Source organism: Rhinolophus sinicus, linkage group LG13 (assembly GCF_036562045.2).
Source record: "Rhinolophus sinicus isolate RSC01 linkage group LG13, ASM3656204v1, whole genome shotgun sequence".
NCBI classification, from domain to species: Eukaryota; Metazoa; Chordata; class Mammalia; order Chiroptera; family Rhinolophidae; genus Rhinolophus; species Rhinolophus sinicus.
The window spans coordinates 58847551-58869975 of record NC_133762.1 but is presented as its reverse complement, the minus strand read 5'-3'; positions in this window follow the sequence as shown (position 1 = coordinate 58869975).

Below are 22425 nucleotides of genomic sequence, written 5' to 3'. Positions count from 1 at the left end.
TTCTTCTATTTACAGAAGTCCTTTTAGTATTTCTTGCAATGCTGGCCTGGTGGTAATGAATTCCTTTAGCTTATTCTTTTCTGGGAAGTTCTTTATATCTCCTTCAATTTTAAATGATAGCCTTGCTGGATAAAGCAACCTAGGTTGTAGGCCTTTGTTTTCCATCACTTTGAGTATCTCCTGCCACTCCCTCCTGGCCTTCAATGTTTCTGCAGAAAAGTCATTTGATAGTCTTATGGGAGTTCCCTTGTATGTAACCCTCTGTCTTTCTCTTGCTGCTTTTAGGATTCTCTCTTTGTCTTTAATCTTTGCCATTTTAACTATAATGTGTCTTGGTGTGGACCTGTTTGGGTTTATCCTGGTTGGAACTCTCTGCACTTCCTGGACTTGTATGTTGGTTTCCTTCATCAGGTTAGGGAAATTTTCAGACATTATTACTTCAAATATGTTCTCAATCCCTTGTTTCTTCTCTTCACCTTCTGGTATTCCTATGATGCACATGTTGTTGCACTTGATGTTATCCCATAGGTCTCTTAAACCATCTTCATTGTTTTTTATTCTTTTTTCTTTCTGTTGTTCTGTTTGGGTGATCTCTGCTAACTTGTCTTCTAAGTCGCTGATTCGATCCTCTGCTTCATCTAACCTGCTGTTAATTCCTTCAAGTGAGTTCTTTATTTCGGTAACTGTGTTCTTTAGTTCTAACTGGTTGTTCGTTATGATTTCTACATCCTTCTTGATGTCCTCTCTAAGCTCCTTAAACATTCTTATCATCAGTATTCTGTACTCTGTCTCTGATAGTTTGGTTACCTCTGCTTCATTTAGTTCCATTTCTGGAGGTTTCTTCTGTTCTTTTATTTGGGACATGTTTCTTTGTTTCCCCATTCTGGCTGACTCTCTGTGTTTGCTTCGATGTATTAGGTAGATGCCCTGGAGTTCTTAGTTCTTGCTGGATTAGTATGTAATAAATGTCCTTTATATTTCACTTGCACTACTTTGTTCTTCTCCCCTGCGTGTGCTCCAAAAGTGACTTGTGTCGTGTATATTGTCCTGTTAAAGAAGATCCTTATTTGCTTTTCGCTTGTGAGTAGGTGGGGTTAACTCCTAGGCTGACTAGTTGTTAGACTTGGCTCTGCCCACGCAGAGTATTCTGCTGTCTGAGGGTTGACCGCTTAGATGTGGTTTGACCTCTATGTGCCTGTAAAGAATCCCCTCTGGGTGTGTCACTTGTAGGTCAAACCCGGTAGTACTCTGGCTTGGTCTGGGGTTGGCCTCTGGGTATGTTGAATCTTGTGCCTCTTAAGCTGGGCACTGGCAGGGCAATTACAGAACAAAGCAAATCACCAAGCACAACAACAACAACAAGGAAAAAATCAAATACATTCACATGTAAAAAACAATCGACAACCCCCACTCGACACAGGCAAAGATGTCAAAGATATAAAGACAAATCAAAACAGAACAAAAAGCAGCGCCAGTTGTGGCTTAAGCCCACCAAGTAATCTCCAGGTTGTTCTCTGATGTAGCACAGAGTCCCCTGTGTATTGTGCAGGTAGAGCCGGTCACCTGGTGCCCAGAGTGACGTTGGTGTTGCAGCTTTAGTTGCGTGGGGCTGAGGGGTCTGGACAGTAGTTTTTACAAAGCCAGTGCAGTTTCTGCCCTTGCCTGCACATATGCACACTGAGAGTAGCACCACCAGCCCTTTGTCCAGTTCTCCTGAGTCTTAGGGCACCTTTTCCCTGTGTGTGTGTGTGGCGGGCGGGAGATTCCTCAGCTGCTGAAAGCTGAGAGCTGCGTCTGCCACTTACTGCTGATCCCTGGGAGTACCTCCGCCGATGTAATTGCCCCGCCCTAGGCAGTCCAGAAAGGGTGGGGGCTGGGGATGGAAAGAGGGGTCTTCTCTTTCCCAGCCCAGCTGTGTCACACCCCACCCGCAGGCCAGAAACAGTGGTGGCTGGGGATGCAGGAGTCTCCTGTCTCCTATGCCAGTGCAAACCACGCTCTTCTCAGCCTCTTCCCTGGGCCAGAGCCGCCCGCCATTCTTCCCAGAGCCCAAACACCAAGGCTCCTCTGTAATCTGACACTGCTCTTCAGATCAGGAGCCAGTTCAAGTCTCTGGAAGGGTGGGGGTAGGATTGGAAGAGCGGGGGGAGGGGCCCAGGTATGGAGTTCGTGTCCTTTGTCTGGACTAAGGCTTAACTGGGGGTATCAGCTGGCGTTAATTGCCTCAAATGCTAGATATGCTGCCTCCGCGGGGGGAGAGGTCTGCTGTGGGACGCAGAGTAAAGAGTCCGCCACCTGGCTTTGTGTTCTCTCTTTTGTCCTGGGAACCCCTGCGTCTCTGCAGCTGGGGATGTGGTTGCCCCGCCCTAGGCTGGCCAGAAAGGGTGGGGGCTGGGGATGGAAGGAGGGGTCTTCTCTTTCCCAGCCCCGCTGTCTTACACTCTTCTCGCAGGCCAGAAAAGGTGGTGGCTGGGGACGGAAGATTCCCCCCTCTCCCAGCCCAGCTCCTAGCCTCCTCCCTGGGTCAGAGCCACCCACCTGTCTTCCCAGAGCCCGGGCTCCAAGGCTCCTCTGTAATCTGCCGCTGCTCCTTAGTGCAGGGGCTAGATCAAGTCTCTAGAAAGGTGGGAGTAGGGTCCAAAGAGCGGGGGGAGGGACCCAGGTATGGAGTTTGTGTCCTTTGTCCGGCCTAAGGCTTAATTGGAGGTAGCTGAAGTTATTGCCTCAAATGCTGGATATGCTGCCCTTGCGGCGGGAGAGGTCCACTGTGGGACGCAGGGCAAAGCGCCCACTTCCTGGCTTCTGCACTCTCCTCCGTCCTAGGATATCCTGTGTATCTGTAGCCGTGGGTGTGGGCTGGATTTTCACAGGCACAGGTGCGGAACAGATTTCCACAACCCAAGTGTGGGGGCCGAATTTCTACAGCCACAGGTGTGGACCGCGATTCCAACCCCCGTCCCCACTGCCGCCGCAGGTGCGGCGTGTCTCCGCTCCGCTCCCTTCCTTCTTCCCCTGCTCGCCCAATTTTTCCCCACCTGCAAGTAATCCCTGCGCGAGTCTCTTTGCTGTTCTGCGTGATGAGCAGAGAGTCCTTTGATGGGTTATAAGCTTCCCGTTTCTGATAAGATCGGACGGAGAACTCAAAAAGTGCGCCCCGCTGCCGCCATTCCTATGACGTCCCCTAACTCATTTTATGAGGCCAACATTACCCTGATACCAAAACCTGGTAAGGACAACACAAAAAAAGAAAGCTACAGACCAATATCTCTGATGAATACCGATGCAAAAATCCTCAACAAAATTCTAGCAAATTGAATACAACAATGCATTAAAAGATTATTCATCACGACCAAGTGGGGTTCACCCCCGGGACACAAAAATGGTTCAACATCTGCAAATCCATCAGTGTGATACATCACATAAACAAAATAAAGGACAAAAACCATATGATTATATCAATTGATGCAAAAAAAAGCATTTGACAAGATACAACATCCATTTATGATTAAAACACTTAATAAAATAACTATAGAAGAAAAATACCTTAATCTAATAAAAGCCATATATAATAAGCCCTCAACTAATCTCATAATTAACAGTGAAAAACTGAAAGCCCTTTGCTCTACGTTCAGGAACATGACAGGGCTGTCCCTTACCACCTCTGCTTTTCAACATAGTATTGGAAGTCCTCGCCAAAGCAATCAGGCAAGAGACAGAAATAAAAGGCACCCAAATTGGGAATGAAGAAGTGAAATTGTCACTCTTTGCAGATGACATGATGCTATATATAGAAAACCCTAAAGACTCCACCAAAAAACTATTAGAAAAAATCAACAAATACACTAAAGTTGCTGGCTACAAAATCAACGTAAAAAAGTCAATTGCATTCCTATATACTAACAATGAAATCTCAGAAAAAGAAATACAAAAAAAAAAAATTCATTTTTCAATTGCAGCAAATAGAATAAAATACCTAGGAATAAACTTAACCAAAGATGTGAAATACTTATATGCTGAGAACTATAAGACATTTTTAAAAGAAATTGAACAAGACAAAAAGAAATGGAAAGACATTCAATGCTCGTGGATTGGAGGAATCAACATAGTTAAAATAGCCGTATTACCAAAAGCACTATACAGATTTAATGCAATCCCCATGAAAATCCCAATGACATTTTTTAACAAAATAGAACAAGAAATCATCATATTTGTTTGGAACCACAAAAGACTCTGAATAGCCAAAGCAATCCTAAGAAAAAAGAACAATGCTGGAGGTATCACACTCCCTGACTTTAGCTTGTACTACAGGGCAACAATAATCAAAACAACATGGTATTGGCATAAAAACAGACTCACAGACCAAGGGAATAGAATTGAGAACACAGAAATAAACCCACATAAATATGGACAGATAATTTTTGACAAAGAAGCAAAAAACATACAATGGAGAAAGACAACCACTTCAATAAATGGTGCTGGGAGAATTAGATAACCACGTGCAAAAGAATGAAATGATTGCTATCTGTTACCATGTACCAAAATTAATTCAAAATGGATCAAAGACCTAAGCATAAGACCTGAAAAAATAAACTGCATAGAAGAAAACATAGGTACTAAACTTACGGACCTTGGGTTCAAAGAGCATTTTATGAATTTGACTCCAAAGGCAAGGGAAGTAAAAGCTAAATTAAATGAATGGGACTATGTCAAACTTAAAAGCTCCTGCACAGCATAAGAAACCATCAACAATAAAAAGGCAACCAACTTAATGGGAGAAGATTTTTGCAAACAATGCCTCTGATAAGGGGCTAATATCCAAAATATACAAGAACTCATACAACTCAACAACAACAACAAAAAACAACCCAATTGAAAAATGGGCAGAGGACCTGAAGAGACATTTCTCCAAAGAGGACATACAAATGGCAAATAGACACATGAAAAGGTGTTCAACATCACTAATCATCAGAGAAATGCAAATAAAAACCACAATGAGATATCACCTCACCCTGGTTAGAATGGCTATCATCAACAAGACAAATAGTTAACAAGTGTTAGAGAGGCTGTGGAGAAAAAAGAATGCTCATACACTGTTGGTGGGAATGCAGATTGGTGCAACCACTATGGAAGGCAGTGTGGAGGTTCCTCAAAAAATTAAAAATAGAATTACCATATGACCCAGCAATCCCTCTCTTGGGTATCTTCCCAAAATATCTGAAAACATTTATCCATAAAGACAAGTATGCTGCAATGTTCATTGCTGCTTTATTTACAGTTGCCAAGACATGGAAACAACCAAAATGTCCTTCAACAGATGAATGGATAAAGAAGTTGTGGTATATATACACAATGGAATACTATTCGACAGTAAGAAAAGATGAAATAGTACTATTTGTGACAACATGGATGGATCTTGAGATTATAGTACTAAGCAAAATAAGTCAGACAGAAAAAGCAGGGAACCATATGATTTCACTGATATGTGGTATATAAACCAAAAACAACAAAAGAACAAGACAAGCAAATGAGAAACAAAATCTCAAAGACACAAACAATAGTTTAGTAGTTACCAGAGGGTAAGTGGGGAGGTGGATTGCAGATGAGGGTAAAGGGGGTCAAATATATGGTGATGGAAGGAGAACTGACTCTGGTGGAGAACACAAAATGTGATTTATAGAGGATATAATACAGAACTGTATACCTGATAATTCATGTAACTTTACCAACATTGTCACCCCAATAAACTTTAATTTTTTAAAAAAAGGAAATTATTGTTACCTTTTTAGATTTATTAATTGTGTGATTAGATTTTTAAAAATCCCTTATTACTTAAAGACGCATTTATGGTTAAGTATTTATGGATGAAATTATATGATGTCTGTTATGTGCTTTAAAATATATGGTGATGGAAGAATTGACTTTGGGTGGTGAACACACAATGCAATATATAGATGATGTGTTATAGAATTTTACAGTTTGAACCTATATAATATTACTAACCAGTGTCATCCCAATAAATTTAATTAAACAATGCTCCAACAAAAATAAAATATAGAGGGGGAAAAAGATGAAACACACTGGCAAAACAACAATAATTTTTAAAGCTAGGTTATGGGCACATATGTGTTCATTATACTATCCAATTTTTTGTGTTTTGAAGACTCCACTAAAAGTATTTTAAGTAACCTTATTTAAACATTCTAAAAATAACAGATGTTTTCAGAAAAAAAGAAATAAATCTGGCTTTCTCTGTATGGTGAGATAAATTATAGGGGATTATAATTTTCTTTTTGTATTTTTGCATTTTCAAAAATTCTATAATAAACATGTATTACTCTTGAATAAGATATTTCTAAATACGTTTAATTTTTTAAACCCAAGGGCAAATGGAGTTCAGTGAATGAGAATTTTATGGAAAATGTCTCCTCAAACTAAGAATAGATTAATGATGTTAATAGAATAAACAAACGAAAAATTATTTAAATCTTCTCAAACTTCCTTCTAAAACATTCCATCATTTGATGAGGACATCCATGTCTTTTTAGTTTCTAATTTTCTAAAACACTGGAAAAATTCAATGAAGAGCCCAAAGCCACTGTTCAGTGATAGTTTCCTAACGTTTCCAAAACCAACATGTTTCCCCATCGGAGAGCATTGGACAAAGCCACCAGGTATTAAAGACAGGGACTCTTTCATTTGTTCTCTAACAGATTTGTGTCCTCTCTACAATTTCTCTTTCCTTCTCCATCTTCCCCCTTCCCCTCTAGTGTTTCTTCTTCCATTCTCAACTTGAACTTGTGGAACAACTGGATTGGATTAGAGACAGAGTTCAATTCCCAGCTTGGCCACTAACAAACCCCTGGGATCCTACAAAATGAACGTATTCTACCCCAATACATTCTTCTATTGCTAACATTTGCCAAAGTACAGAAATTCTGGTAGTGAGTAATTTGCATTCTAATGGGATTGGAAACTTAAGCTTTCCCAGCCACTGAAGGTACAATTTGTAAATATTAAGAAATTAGGTAAGATTATACCATGAATGTATACATAAATACATGTACACTAGAGGTCAATTAAGTAATTTACAAATCATGTAAATTATGTCACACATGAATTATAAGTTATGTAGTGATTTCCTGTTAACTTAAGATTTAGCATTGCTCCCAGAAAAACTTATCTTCCTTCCTAGGAATAATTTCCTCCCTGAAGACATTGGCTAATGACTTATAATTTGCTATCCCCCTGCACATTCAGGGCATCCATTTGTGCTTTCACTAATGGCTCTAGAAACATTGCTTATGCCCAGCAACTAATGTGAATTAAATAGCAGTAATTGGTTTTATGGTGTAGCTAAGAGAAATTAAAACTTTAAAATACGCCAAGGCAAACTTATTTTCACAAACAAATCAGAACACTGTTATCTCTGTAGTGAAAAAAATAGCAGAGACTAAATTAAAATAATAATCATAAATCCAGTTGCAAGTTTTGATGATGGAGTTTACTTTGCAGAAATTGCATTTGATTTAACTTATCTACCCATCACAATGAAGTATGCAGGGTAGGTATGAATCTTCATGTGCAAACAGATATGCAAGAAATGTGCATTTTTCCCTAAGGGGTAAGAAAAAGTCGGGCTTCCTTTGTGGAACAGGGAAAACACACACACACATTAATATACCAATAATTATCCTTCTGCATTTGCCTCCTAAGTCTAAAATGATTTTCAACACCATTTACTGTGCCAGATTTTACCTCCAGATACAACTTAATATCCCATGGCTGAAAGAAAGGGAGGGAATGCTGCAATCATGGGTCCTCCCTATGCCTGGTTAGTGAAGGGGATTTTAGTAAAATAGTATTTTGTGTGATAAAGATAAAATTTTACATAAAACTCAATAATTTGTTCAGCAAATACTTATGAGCACCTACTGTTCTTGATATTGTGTAACACTAGTGAATAAGACAGAACTGTTTTTCTGGGGGATACAGACAACAGACCAGAAGACAAATATTTAATTTCAAATTGTGTTAAGTGCTGGTGTGTGGGGGAGAGAGTAGAACCAGGGTGCAGTGATAGAAAAAATGGGGTGGAAGGTCACTTTGGAAGAACTCTTCAAAGAAGCCCACCCCAATGTGGAGCAAATAGGAGAAGAATGAGAAAGAGTTAGCCAAGCCAAGCATATAAGGAACAGCATTCAAGACACAGGGAACAGCACATGAGCCAGGGAACAGCACTTGAGTTCAGTGTGTTTAAGCAGCCAAAAGAAGAGTGGTGCAATTGAAGAGCAGTGAACAAAGCAAGAGAGTGAAATTAGATATAGGGACAGGTAGGGTTCCCGTCAAAAGGGTCTTTAAGCATGACACTTTGGATTTTACATTAAGGTAATAAGCAACCCCTGATAGGTTCTAAACAGAGTGACATGATCTAATTTGTGCTTTCAGAAAACCGATGATAGATTAAGGAGAGGCAGAACACCAGCAGGGAGCCCTGGGTGGAGGCAGCAGACCAGTCAAGGGACAACTTGGACATGGCCTCGAGAGTTGGAGTGGTGAGGAAGGGAATTCTGAAAGAGACATACCAAAAGAATTACTTGCAGATTGGAGAAAGGGATGAAGGAGGGAGAGGGATGAATCACGGCTTGTTTCTGATAACAAACTTTACAAATTTCCATGTCCACCATTGCCAAAACCTGGAAGCAATGCAAATTCTCATCAATAGAAGGATGCATATTTATATATTTTATATACAATAGGAAAGCTGTATATTTATGTAATAAAATACTACTCAACAATAAAAAGGAATGAGCTTCTGGTAAGCTCAACATGAATGGATCTCAAAACCATTACACTGAACAGAAAAGCCTGGCAACAGAGTACATGTCTTGACTCAATGTCTATGAAGTTCTAGAACAGCCCAAACTAACATGTCGTGTAGAAGTCACAAGATTTATTGCTTCTGGGAGTGGATGGGAGAAAAGGGGTGCACAAGAACATTTTGGGAAGATGGGAATGTCTGTATCTTAATAGAGGTGTGCATCTGTCAAGTGATAAGTGTCTGCATTTGTCAAGTTAGTGTAACTGTACACTTAATATATATGCATTGCATTGTATGTAAATGGTAGTTCAACAAAAAGACATTATTTTAAAAACAACAAAAGATGAGTACTTGTTAGGTTTTTTCTATTCAAAAGCTAAAAACATTCAAAATAAAGAGTAAAACTCTAATTGATATAGCTATTGTCATTTCTCCAACTTAGCAACTTAAAATTAGTAGTTATACATCAATAATTAAAATAAGAAATGTGGAGGCTTCCAGTCAAGATGGCAGAGTAGGTGAATGATGTTTTCACCTCCCCTCACCACCAACTCAAAATTACAACTAAACTATAGCACAACCATCATTGATAATTGCTAATGTCTAGCTGAATAGAAGTCCTATAACTAAGGATATACAGAAGAAGCCATGTCAAGACTGGTAGGAAGGGCAGAGACAAGAAAGGGGCTGACCCCACACCCATGTGTGGTAGTTAAGAATCAGAAGGGATATCTCCTCTGTAAATGTATGTCCCCCCAAATAGCGAGGGGTCCCAGGTTGCCCTACACCAGGTTCCCCAGACCAGGGTTCCAGTGCCGGGGAGAGAAGTCCCCATAAATTCTGGCTGTGAAAACCAATGGAGATTGTGGCTGAATGAGACAGAGGGCTGCTGAAGTATCATGTGTTCCTGTTAAAGGGCCCACACGTGGACTGACTAACTCATGGGCTCACTCACTCTGAACTCCAGCACTGGGGCAACAGCTTGAAAGACACTGGGGACATACAGGGAGGAACTGAATTTACTGGTTTCAGGGCAAGGGCTGAAGGGGCAGTCTTCTCCCAGCCATTGTTCCTTTGTTGAGCCTTCCCCCCACCCAGCATGCAGATGCAGGCAGAAGCCAAGTCTGAGTCTCCATCAACCTAGGTTACACCATTAGCCCCACCCTGGTGATTCCCTCAGAGCCCACCCCACCCAATGTGTAGGCCCACTCAAGCTGCTTCCAGTGGCTTTTCCACATAAAAGGCCTGTCTTTGTTCATTCTGTGGACTTTCCTAAAATCTCTCAAAGGTTCACAAACCCCAAAAAAGCAGCATCTGGCATTGGTGAGCCCAGTACCTCTTGCTAAGCAGCCTTAAGCTAGTGGCAGCCAGCCTTGCTTCACAGCTTAGCCTCTCCCAGGCACCTCCAAGCCCAGCACAAGTGGAAACCATTGGAAGATCATTTTGTAGCCCATACCAAGTGGCCCTGGGCAAAGCACAGGCAGCAGCTGGCCTTGGTCTGCACCAGAGCCCATTCCAAGAGGCTACAGAATCAACACACCCAGTGGCCAGCTTCAGGCCATACTAGAGCACCACCCAAGCAATCTTCATAAATAACACACACAAAGGACAAACTGAGCAGGCACCACAGCCCCACTAAAGAGAATCCTGCTCTGTAGGGCCAGCCTCTGCACAACAGCTCTTCCACTGTAGTCATAGTCAGTCCTCACAACCAATCAGCCTGAGGACCAATCCCTTCCATTGACATGTAAAGAGCAACCAAGGCTCAACTACAACAGGAGGGCACACACAACACACAGAAGGGACACACTTGGAGCACCCAACTCAGGTGAACAGGGAGACTGCATAACTGGGCTCAACAGGACACCTACTACATAAAACCACTCTACTAAGACCAGGAAACCTAGCAGCTCTAATATATAGAAACAAACACAAGCAAACAGCCAAAATGGGGAGACAAAGAAACATGTCTTAAATGAAAAAACAGAACAAAGCTCTAGGAAATGAACTTAAAAAACAAAAAAGGAAAAAATCAATATACCAGAGGCAGAGTTCAAAACACTGGTATAAGGATACTCAATGATCTCAGTAAGAACTTAAACAAAAAGATAAAAAACATAAAAAGAACCAGTAAGAAATGAAGAATACAATAATCGAAATAAAGAATACATTATAAGGAATCAACAGTAGATTAGCTGAAGCAGGAAATCAAATCAGAGATTTGGAAGGTAGGGTAGCAGAAAACAGCCAATCAGAACAGCAAAAAGGGAAAAAAAATAATCAACAAAATGGGATAGTTTGAGGGGCCTCTGGGAAAACATCAAGTGTACCAACATTCACATCACAGGGGTGCCAGAAGTAAAAAAGACAGAACAACAAAATTAAAAACCTGTTGGAAGAAATAATGATAGAAAACTTCCCAACCCTGGTAAAGGAAATAGACACACAAGCCTAGGAAGCACAGAAAGTCCCAAACAAGATGAACCCAAAGAGGTTGACACCAAGACACATATTTAAAATGCAAAAGTTTAAAAGAAAGAGTGAATCTTAAAGCAACAAGAAAAAAGCCATTAGTTACCTACAAGGGAGCTCCCTTAAGACTGTCAGCTGATTTCTCAACAGAAACTTTTCAGACCAAAAGGGATTGGCACAAAATTTCAAAGGTATGAAAAGCAAAGACATACAACCAAGATTACTCTATCCAGCAAAACTATCATTTAGAATCAAAGGACATAATAAGAGCTTCCCTGACAAGAAAAAGCTAAAGGAGTTCATCACCACCAAGTCAGTATTACAAGAAATGTTAAAGGGGTTTCTCTAAGAAGAAGGGCAAAAAAAAAGATAAAAAATGTGAATAATAAAATGGCAATAAATACATATCTATCAACAATTACTTTAAACGTAAATAGATTAAATACTCCAATTAAAAGACATTGGGTGGTGGGGCAGATGGGTGGCTCAGTTGGTTAGAGCCCAAGCTCTGGGCAACAGGGCTGCCAGTTCAATTCCCACATGGGCCAGCGAGCTGCACCTTCCACAACTAGAAAGAAGTCAATGAGCTGCCACTCAGCTCCCAGGTGGCCAGATGTTTCAGTAGGTTGGAGCGCGAGCTCTCAACCACAAGGTTGCTGGTTCAACTCCTCAACTCCTGCAAGGGATGGAGGGCTGCGCCCCCTGCAACTAACAATGGCAACTAGACCTGGAGCTGAGCTGCACCCTCCACAACTAATATTGAAAGGACAACAACTTGACTTGGAAAAATCCTGGAAGTACACACTGTTCCCCAATAAAGTCCTGTTCCCTTTCCCCTACAAAATCTTTAAAATGAAAAGAAAAGATATAAGGTGGCTGAGTAGACAAGAAAACAAGACCCTTACATACTCTGTCTACAAGAGACTCACTTCAGATTGAAAGACACACCCACACTGAAAGTAAAGAGATGAAAAAAGATACTTTATGAAAATGAAAACAAAAAACAACAAAAAAGAAACAAATATTCAAAAACTGAGATACCAATACTTATACCAGACAAAATAGCCTTTAAAACAAGAGATAAAGAGATAAAGAAAGACCCAGTAATCCCACTTCTGGGTATTTATCCAAAGAAACCCTAGACATTACTTCAAAGCAACCTATGCATCCATACGTTCATTGCAGCATTACTTACAATAGCCAAGATATGGCGGCAACCTTAGTTTCCATCCATGGGTAAATGGATAAAGAAGAGGTGGCATATATATATATATTGCCTATATATATATATACATATATACATATATAATATAGAATATTACTCAGCCATAAAAAGAAATGAAATCTTGCCATCTGTAACCACATTGATGGACCTAGAGGATATTATGCTGAGTGGAGTAAGTCAGATAGAGAAAGACAAATGCAATATGATTTCACTTACTTACTTATATGCGGAATCTAAAGAACAAAATAAATGAACAAACTTATAGATACAGAGAATATTTTGATGATTGCCAGATGGGAGGAGGGTTGAGGGGATGGGTGAAAAGGGAGAAGGGATTAAGAATTACAAATTGGTAGTTACAAAATAGTAGTGGGGATGTAAAGTACAGCATAAGGAATGTAGTCAGTAGTATTATAATAACTATGTATGGTGTCAGATGGATACTAGATTTATTGGGATGATCACCTCCTAAGTTATGTAAATGTCTAATCATTATATTGTACACCTGAAACTAATATAATATTGTATGTCAACTACAAATGAAAAAATAAAAATATATTTAAAATAACAATAATAATAATAAATATGGGGAAAAAACCTTGTCCTTTTATATCCTCAGTCTCACTTGTTTCTATAAGTTGTATAAGGCCAGTTTTGTCATCAAAATTTTACAAAATGCAGAGATAGTGAGTGAGCTACTCAGGATCTAGGACTTGTTCATGCTTTATCCACATGTAATGAGCTATACAAATTTGAAGTGCCAGGTTTTGGAGAGGGACAAAATAGAGGCCCGGTGCATATATAGTAAGTGAGAAGGGTGAGAGGATCAAATGAGACTCTTTCTGATCACTTTTGCAGGGACTTAGCATAACCTGCTCCTTTTTAATTACCCAAAGGCATTTTAGAGTGGCATTCTTTACCTGTCCTTCCTTTCCCCTCCCTAGTTGGTAAAGGATGGATACAGACAATTCTGGAGAGTAAGAAAAGTAGATGTCAAGGGTCTGGACTTTCAAGAAGGTATAGCTCTTTGGGGGAGAAATGCAACAGCATAAGCCTGAAAGGGGCAATTAGTGTCTTTGCATATTGTAACCACTTGGCCACCCCAAAACCTTCAGTAAAGTCTCATCAAGAACTATGACCTGCGGTGTGGCCAGATGGCTCAGTTGGTTACAGCGTGAGCTCTGAACAACAGGGTTGCCAGTTCGAATCCCACATGAGCCAGTGAGCTGTGACCTGCACAACTAGATTGATAACAATGAGTTGCCAGTGAGTTTCTGGAGGATGGCTCAGTTGGTTAGAGCGTGAGTTCTCAACAACAAGGTTGCCGGTTCAATTCTCACATGGGATGGTGGGCTGTGCTCCCTGAAACTAAAGATTGAAAACAGCGACTGGACTTGGAGCTGAGCTGCGCCTTTCACAACTAGATTGAAGGAAACAACTTGGAGCTGATGGGCCCTAGGAGACACTCTCTCCCTCAATATTCCCCCCAAAAATTTATAAAAAAACAATAATTATGACCTGCAAGTCTAACTGCCTCATCTAGAACAGAAACCAAACAGAAAATCAAGGAGTTCTGGAATGAAAAGTACGGGTAAAAACTAAGCAAATAATTACTTGGGTGACTGGGCTAGAGATTGCCTTAGATTTAATGCAGGGCATTTTCATATTTGAGCACAATTTTGTGAAGTATCAGGCAAAGTGGTCTTCAGGAGAATGAGATGAGGAATTTAGGGAGTGTGATAAGGGTTTTCATCAGATACCGGACTTACGTGCAAGTTATAGGTTTGCCTTGCAGTGCTATATTCCCTGCTGATTTTAAAAACTACCACTTTTAATAGTTAATCGGCATAAGTCCCTATTCTGTGGGGCTTTTCTGCCTGAGAGCAGAAAGCAGATCAGTGGATTAACCCAAAATTAGGGATAAACTAGCCAGGAGGAGCAGAGCAATGATGGGCTAAGAAAATTGAGGATGTAGGTAAAAGTTTTAAAATTACTGACTTTGAGATTCAGGCTGATTAGGGGCGAAAAAAAAAAAAAACAGAGTGCTAGAAAACTGAACCAGGTAATGATAAATATCAGATGTATCATGGAAAGATGGCTGATGAAAATGAGGTAAAATAAGGGCCTCTCTAGTTATACAACAAAATGACCCATATAGCATGTTGTATTCTAATTATTGGTTTCTTTTTCTCTGGCCCTGGAGTATGAGTTCTTTGCAAGCAGAAACTGCCCTTTTATCTCTTAAGCTCTGTGCTTAGGACAACGTAATGGCTCCCATTTTAAAAAAATGGTCTAATTAAAATTTAATATGTATATTTAGGATGGACAATAATTGTGTGATGTAAGTTCTCCAAAAGAGATAAACTAAATTAGAAAATTTGGAAGCTGTTAGGGACTGAATATTTGTCTCTCCAAAATTCCTATGTTGAAGTCCTAACCCCAGTGTGACTGTGTTTGGAGATGGAGCCTCAAAGGAAGTAATTAAGTTTAAATAACTTCATAAGGTTAGGGCCCTGATCCAAAATGATGAGTGCCTTCATAAGTAGAGACCATTTGAGCACAGCGTGATCGCAGCCACCTATAAGCCAAGTCAAGAGGCCTCTGAATGAAAAGTACTTCACCAGCACTTTAATCTTAGACTTTCCAGCCTCCAGAACTGTGATAAAATTAATTTCTATTGTTTAAGCCACCCAATCTGTGGTATTTTGCTACTGGAAGCTCTAACAGACTAAGAAGCAAAGGATAAATGGTCACTGCTATAATTTGGGGAGTTTATATTTGGCTAAAGAATTGTAAATAATAACTATGAGAAAAGCCCATGGTAATATAATCTCTCTGGTTTTATACATTGAAATTTGATCAAACTCTCTTAGAAGTGAAAGTTATCTGAAGTCTTATGCTTCACAGGAAAAACTTTTTAACAAATGAAAATAGTTCTTTCATAATTACTTCATATAAAAATGATTTAATCTTACTAAGTATTTCAGTGTAAAATTTTCTTCAGTGTCAAAGTTTTTAAATAATATTTTGTAACTAATAGGTCATACCTATCATGTATTATAGGTGATAATACCTATCAGTATTATACCTATTCAACACTAAGTATTAAAGGTGATAATATAGGTGATAATACCTATTATCGTATTATACCTAATACTATCATATGACGTATACGATAGTATTAGGTATAATACAATAGTATATATGATATATACGATACATAGTATATACAATAGTATATACAATAATATCTAATATGTATTATAGGTGATAATACCTATCAGTATTATACCTATTTAATACTAAGTATAAAATACTAAGTATAAAAATACTAAGTATAAAATGATGACTGATGCTATAGTTCTTTTTATTTTTCCCAGTACTTTGACAAATGTCATCTTGGTATCTCCTATAGTAACCCTGGAATGTAATAAAGTAGGCGTTATTTAGTATTTATATTTATGTAACATGTTATTCACACATATTATATGTGAATAAACTTAAGATTGAGAGATTTAAATTATAGGCTAGCTCATTGAAAAGCTCTAGGTCACTGGAAAGTGTAATTTTATCATCCTCTGTACTTTATACTTTAAAATACTGTGTTTTTAGGTTGTTTTGGACATTTAAGAACGGTGACAAACTAGGCAGTATCCTAAGCAGGAAGACAAGGAATCTTGAAACTGTCATTCTGGACAATATTTTAAGGACTTAGAAATATTTAACCTGAAGAAATGGAAATCAAGGGAAGGCATGATGCCTATTTTTAGATATTTGAAAGTATATTATGTGAGAAAATAGTAATATATCCCATGTAGTAGGTACTATTATGCCCATTTTATAGATGAGAAAACTGAAATTTAGAAAAATAATTTAATGAAAGTCATAGAGGAAAGTAGGGGAATTGGAATTTTAAATTGGGCAGTCTAAGTCAAGAGATGGTGTTCTTACCCTACTAAATACTTTCCCCAGAGGAGTAATTAACTTAAATGTTTCTCTAGAAGGCACAAAGTTGATCAATGAAATAAATAAAAAGAGGCAAACTGCAACTCAACCTAAAAATGGGCTTCTCAATAATAAAATACACTGCCTTCACATCATAGTCTCCCATCGGTGTGAGTTAGAAGGAGGCTGTCCCTAATCAATTTCAAAGACCCAGTCTAAATTCAGATTCTTGACTTGCCCAAGGTAACCCAGCTAGTTAATACCAAAATGACAACCAACATTTTTTACCTCTCTCAATCCACTAATAGTGTGGTACCCCAATTTTTTTCCCAGTAAAAATTTAAATTTCCTAAGAATTTATTAATCTGTGAGAATCAGTAGGATCACAGCAAATTGTACTGGCTCACTGCCCATCTGTTCACACAGGGCTTCTAGCCCCTACATAATTCTTTCAGAGGGGTTCTGGGATCCCCATTACAGTATTTCACATGTGTTCACAAATAAGTCTTCTCCCGAAGTCCTTTCTGATACTCTGCCTAGTACTGTGGTCCCTTCTTTGGGTATCTGCACACGTCTAGTGCTTCCCACAGATCATCAAAGTCTGCTTTGGGGCTGACATTATCATGGTCCACAGGGATGTTGTATTCTCATATGCTCCAACTGGTGCTTTTTCTCATAAAGTAGAAATCTGTGCAGCACTGCTTGTATCTCCTGTCTCACAAAGCCTCTCAGAAAACAGGCCCTTCAGCCTGTTTTCATAGACATTTTTCCATGGCACTGAGACGTGATCCCTGGGATCAGGCTTGGGTTTAGTACTTTCCTATCCTCATCTGCCCCACCTCCAGTCTCTCCTAGCAGCCACTCTGCAATTCATCCTAAAATCCTAGAAGGCTCAGCCTATGAGCCTAGACAAATCAATCTCAGATTAGGCATAACCCTGCTATGTCAATAGCCCAGAATCCGTATTTGCCACATGAATTTATTGATGATATGGCCTGCAGTTATTAAAAACATGGATTTTAGCAGTAATAAAAACAAGCCTAATAACTTCAATCAACTATTTTTATACAAAACTAAGTTTGGGGACTTGCTAATATCTGATTAATTATATTAGAACATGGGCATTAAGCACACTAAATATCTGGGGCAATAGTAAGGTGTATTTGAGGCACATCTCAATTCTCATTTTCTATTTTCATCACTGATAGAGACCCTCAGCTTATATTACACTGCTTTTTCAAAAGTAAATGCACAGACATTGCTCAGAGTCTGACCACATGCCCAGAAAAGTCAGGGTAGCTTTGAAATTCACAATCTTATCTCCATATATCTAGATATAGCTCAATTTCTTAATGGATGTTTCTTGATAGATGTTTACTTTAAATCAGTCTTTTCCTCTGCAGATTGAGCCACACTGACAGGTTAGGTGAGTGATAATTCACAAACATCCTAAGCTTGCATTCATTTGTTCATTGAACACATGGGAACTGAATAGCTACCACGTGCAGGTCGTCCTAAGCAGTGAAGATACAGCAGTGAGCTAAACTACCAAAATCCCTGCCCGTGTGGAGCTTACATTTTAGGAGGAGGGAAAGGATACTACATAATAAATAGATAAATTATCAAGTATATGAAAAAATTGAGACGTGATATGAAACTAAGTAGAACACAGGGCACTGGGCGTGGGTTTGGGGAGGTTAGTAGTGTTGTGATTTTAACTGGAGTTGACAAAATAGGTTTCCATGAGAAGGTGAGATAGGCAAAGACTTACAGAGGGTGAGGGATTGAGCTACGCACCTATCTGGCAAAAGGGTGTTCCCATGACAGTGTCCCAAAGCCAGGAGCATGTGTGGTAAGGAAAGAGAGGAAATGGCATACAGATCATGTAGGGCCCTGTGGGCCATTGAAAGGATTTTGCTCAGAGTACAATGGAAAGCACTGTAAAAGAAAACAGGAACTTGAAGTATGATTTATACACATCAAAACCTGTCATGCTACTTCTAGTGTCCAGATTGTGGACTCTACCATTTACCATTAAAAGGAAGTCAGGCTGATTGGAGAAATGACTGAGTACAGATCTGAGGCAAGAAATGTGCAAGATGAGCCTGGTGCATCTTGCTATAGCGGAGAGCAAGAAAGCTATGAAAGACTGTAAGAGTTGTTTTAAAACAACTCAGGAGCCAACTTTCAGCATCTCCTACTTCCCAAAGGTGGGATTTTGACTATTATTAAGGATAATAACTACAATTGATTAGAATACATCAAATATGTTTGAATCTATGATTTCATAACAATACCTTTAAAAAACTGATTTTAATACTGTTAGAGGATGCTAGTGAACCAACTTATTGATTTCAGAACTGGCAAATAAAGGGACTTTCCAACACCAACTATAGTAACAGAAATGGAAGGTGAGAAAGTTTCTCTTTATTTCTTTTATCAAGTTTGTAGTTGCAAGGTTTAATTCTTGTTGCTTTTGTTGTTTTCTATCTGTGTTTAACACCAATGATGAATCTTTTTATTTTTTTATGAAAGTTTATTGGGGTGATAATTGTTAGTAAAGTTACATAGATTTCAGGTGTACAATTCTGTATTACATCATCTATATATATCACATTGTGTGTTCACCACCCAGAGTCAGTTCTCCTTCCATCACCATATACTGGATCCTCTTTATCCTCATCTACCACCCCCCTTCCACCTTACCCTCTGGTAACCACTAAACTATTGTCTGTGTCTATGAGTTTTTGTTTCTTCATTTGTTTGTCTTGTTCTTTTGTTGTTTTCAGTTTTATATGTCACATATCAGTGAAATCCTATGATTCTCTGCTTTTTCAGTCTGACTTATTTCACTTAGCATTATAATCTCAAGATCCATACATGTTGTCACAAATGGTCCTATTTCATCTTTTCTTACTGCCAAATAGTATTCCATTGTGTATATATACCACAAATTCTTTATCCATTCATCTATCGAAGGACATTTTGGTTGTTTCCATGTCTTGAACACCGTAAACAAAGTTGCAATGAACATTGGAGCAGATGTGTCTTTATGGATAAATGTTTTCAGATTTTTTGGGTAGATACCCAGGAGAGGGATTGCTGGGTCATATAGTAATTCTATTCTTAATTTTTTGAAGAACCTCCACACTGCTTTCCATAGTGGCTGCACCAGTCTGCATTCCCACCAACAGTGTATGAGGTTCCTTTTTCTCCACAGCCTCTCCAACACTTTTTATTATTTGTCTTGTTGATGATAGCCACTTTAGCTGGTGTGAGATGAAATCTCATTGTGGTTTTTAGGTGCATTTCTCTGATAATCAGTGATGTTGAGCGTTTTTTCATATGTCTATTGGCCATTTCTATGTCCTCTTTGGAGAAATGTCTCTTCAGGTCCTCTCCATTTTTTAATTGGATTTGTTGTTGTTGTTGTTGTTGTTGTTGAGTAGTAGGAGTTCCTTATATATTTTGGATATTAGCCCCTTATCGGAGGCATGGTTTGCAAAAATCTTCTCCCATTCGGTTGGTTGCCTCTTTATTTTGTCGATGGTTTCTTTTGTTGTGCAGAAGCTTTTTAATTTGATATAACCCCATTCATTAATTTCAGCTTTTCCTTCCCTTGTTTTGGAGTCAAATTCATAAAATGCCCTTTGAACCCAAGTCTATAAAATTAGTACCTATGTTATCTGGTATGCAGTTTATTGCAACAGGTCTTATGTTTAGGACTTTGATCCATTTTGAGTTAATTTTGGTACATGGTGACAGATAGCAGTCCAGTTTCATTCTTTTGCACGTGGCTATCCAATTCTCCCAGCTTCATTTATTGAAAAGGCTGTCTTTTCTCCATTGTATGCTTTTTGCTTCTTTGTCAAAAACTATCTGTCCATATTTATGTGGGTTATTTCTGCGTTCTCAGTTCCATTCCATGGGTCTGCGTGTCTGTTTTTTCTGCCAATACCATGCTGTTTTGATTTTTGTTGCTCTGTAGTACAAGCTGCAGTCAAGGAGTATGATATCTCCAGTAATGTTCTTGTTCCTTAAGATTGCTTTGGTTATTCAGACTCTTTTGTGGTTCCATACAAATCTGAGGATTTTTTTTTTCTATTTCCTTAAAAAATGCCATTGGGATTTTGACAGGGATTGCATTAAGTCTGTATATTGCTTTGGGTAATATGGTCATTTTAACTATGTTGATTCTTCCAATCCATGAGCACGGAATGTCTTTCCATTTCTTTTTGTCTTCTTCAATTTCTTTTAAAAATGTCTTACAGTTTTCAGCATATAGGTCTTTCACATCGTTGGTTAAGTTTATTCCTAGGTATTTTATTCTTTTTGTTGCAATTGAAAAAGGAATTGTTTTTCTAATTCTTTTTCTGAGATTTCATTGTTAGTATGTAGGAATGCAATGGACATTTGTATGTTGATTTTGTAGCCGGCAACTTTACTATATTCGTTGATTGTTTCTAATAGCTTTTTGGTGGAGTCTTTAGGGTTTTCTATATATAGCATCATGTCATCTGCAAAATGTGACAATTTAAATTCTTCATCCCCAATTTGGATGCCTTTTATTCCTTTATCTTGCCTGATTGTTCTGGCTAGGACTTCCAATTGTATGTTGAAAGCAGAGGTGATAGGGGACAGCCCTGTCATGTTCCTGAAGGTAGAGCAGAGGGCTTCAATTTCTCACCGTTAATTATGATATTACCTGAGGGTTTGTCATATATGGCCTTAGTTATATTAAGGTATTTTCCTTCTGTACCTATTTTATCAAGTGTTTTTATCATAAATGGATGTTGTATCATGTCAGATGCTTTTTCTGCATCTATTGATATAATCATATGAATTTACTCCTGTGTTTTGTTTATACGGAGTATCACATTGATTGATTTGCATATGTTGAACCATCCTTGTGCCCCTGGGATGAACCCCAGTTTGTCGTGATGGATGATCTTTTTAATGCACTGTTGCATTCGATTTGCTAGAATTTTGTTTAGGATTTTTGCATCTGTATTTGTCAGAGATATTGGTCTGTAATTTTCTTTTTTTGTGTAATCCTTACCAGGTTTTGGTATCAGGGTAATGTTGGCCTCATAAAATGAGTTAGGAAGTATTGTCTCTTCTTCAATTTTTTTGAAGAGTTTGACTAATACAGGTATTAGATCCTCTTTGAATGTTTGGTAGAATTCACTAGTGAAGCCATCTGGTCCCAGAATTTTGTTTCTGGGAAGATTTCAGATGACTGATTCAATTTCCTTACCATTAATCAGTCTATTTAGATTTTCCAATTCTTTGTAATTCAGCCTAGGAAGGCAATGTTTCTAAGAACTTGTCCATTTCTTTTAGGTTATTGAATTTGGTGGCATGTAGTCCTTCATAATATTCTTGTATTTCAGTGACATCCATGGTAATTTCCTCTTTCATTTATGATTTTGGCTATTTGTGTCATTTCTCTTTTTTCTTAGTGAGTCTAGCCAGAGCTTTTTCAATTTTATTAATCTTTTCAAAGAACCAGCTCTTTGTTGCATTAATTTTCTCTATTGTCTTTTCCTTCTCTATTTCATTTATTTTTGCTCTGATTTTTATTATTTCCTTCCTTCTGGTGACTTTGGGTTTTATGTGTTCTTTTTCTAGTCCTAAGGTGTAACGTGAGGTAATTTATCTGGGATTTTTCTTGTTTCTTGAGATAGGCCTGTAATGATATAAATTTCCCTCTTAGAACTGCTTTTGCTGCACCCTAAAAATTTTGGTAGGATGTATTTTCATTGTCATTTGTTTCTATGTATCTTTTGAGCTCTCCTTTTATTTTTTCTTTCACCTAGTTGTTCTTTATTTTCTTATTTTTTTATTTTTTATAAATTTTATTTGGGAATATTGGGGGACACTTGTTTCTCCAAGGCCAATCATCTCCAAGTTGTTGTCTTTCAATCCAGTTGTGGAGGGCGCAGCTCAGCTCCAAGTCCAGTCA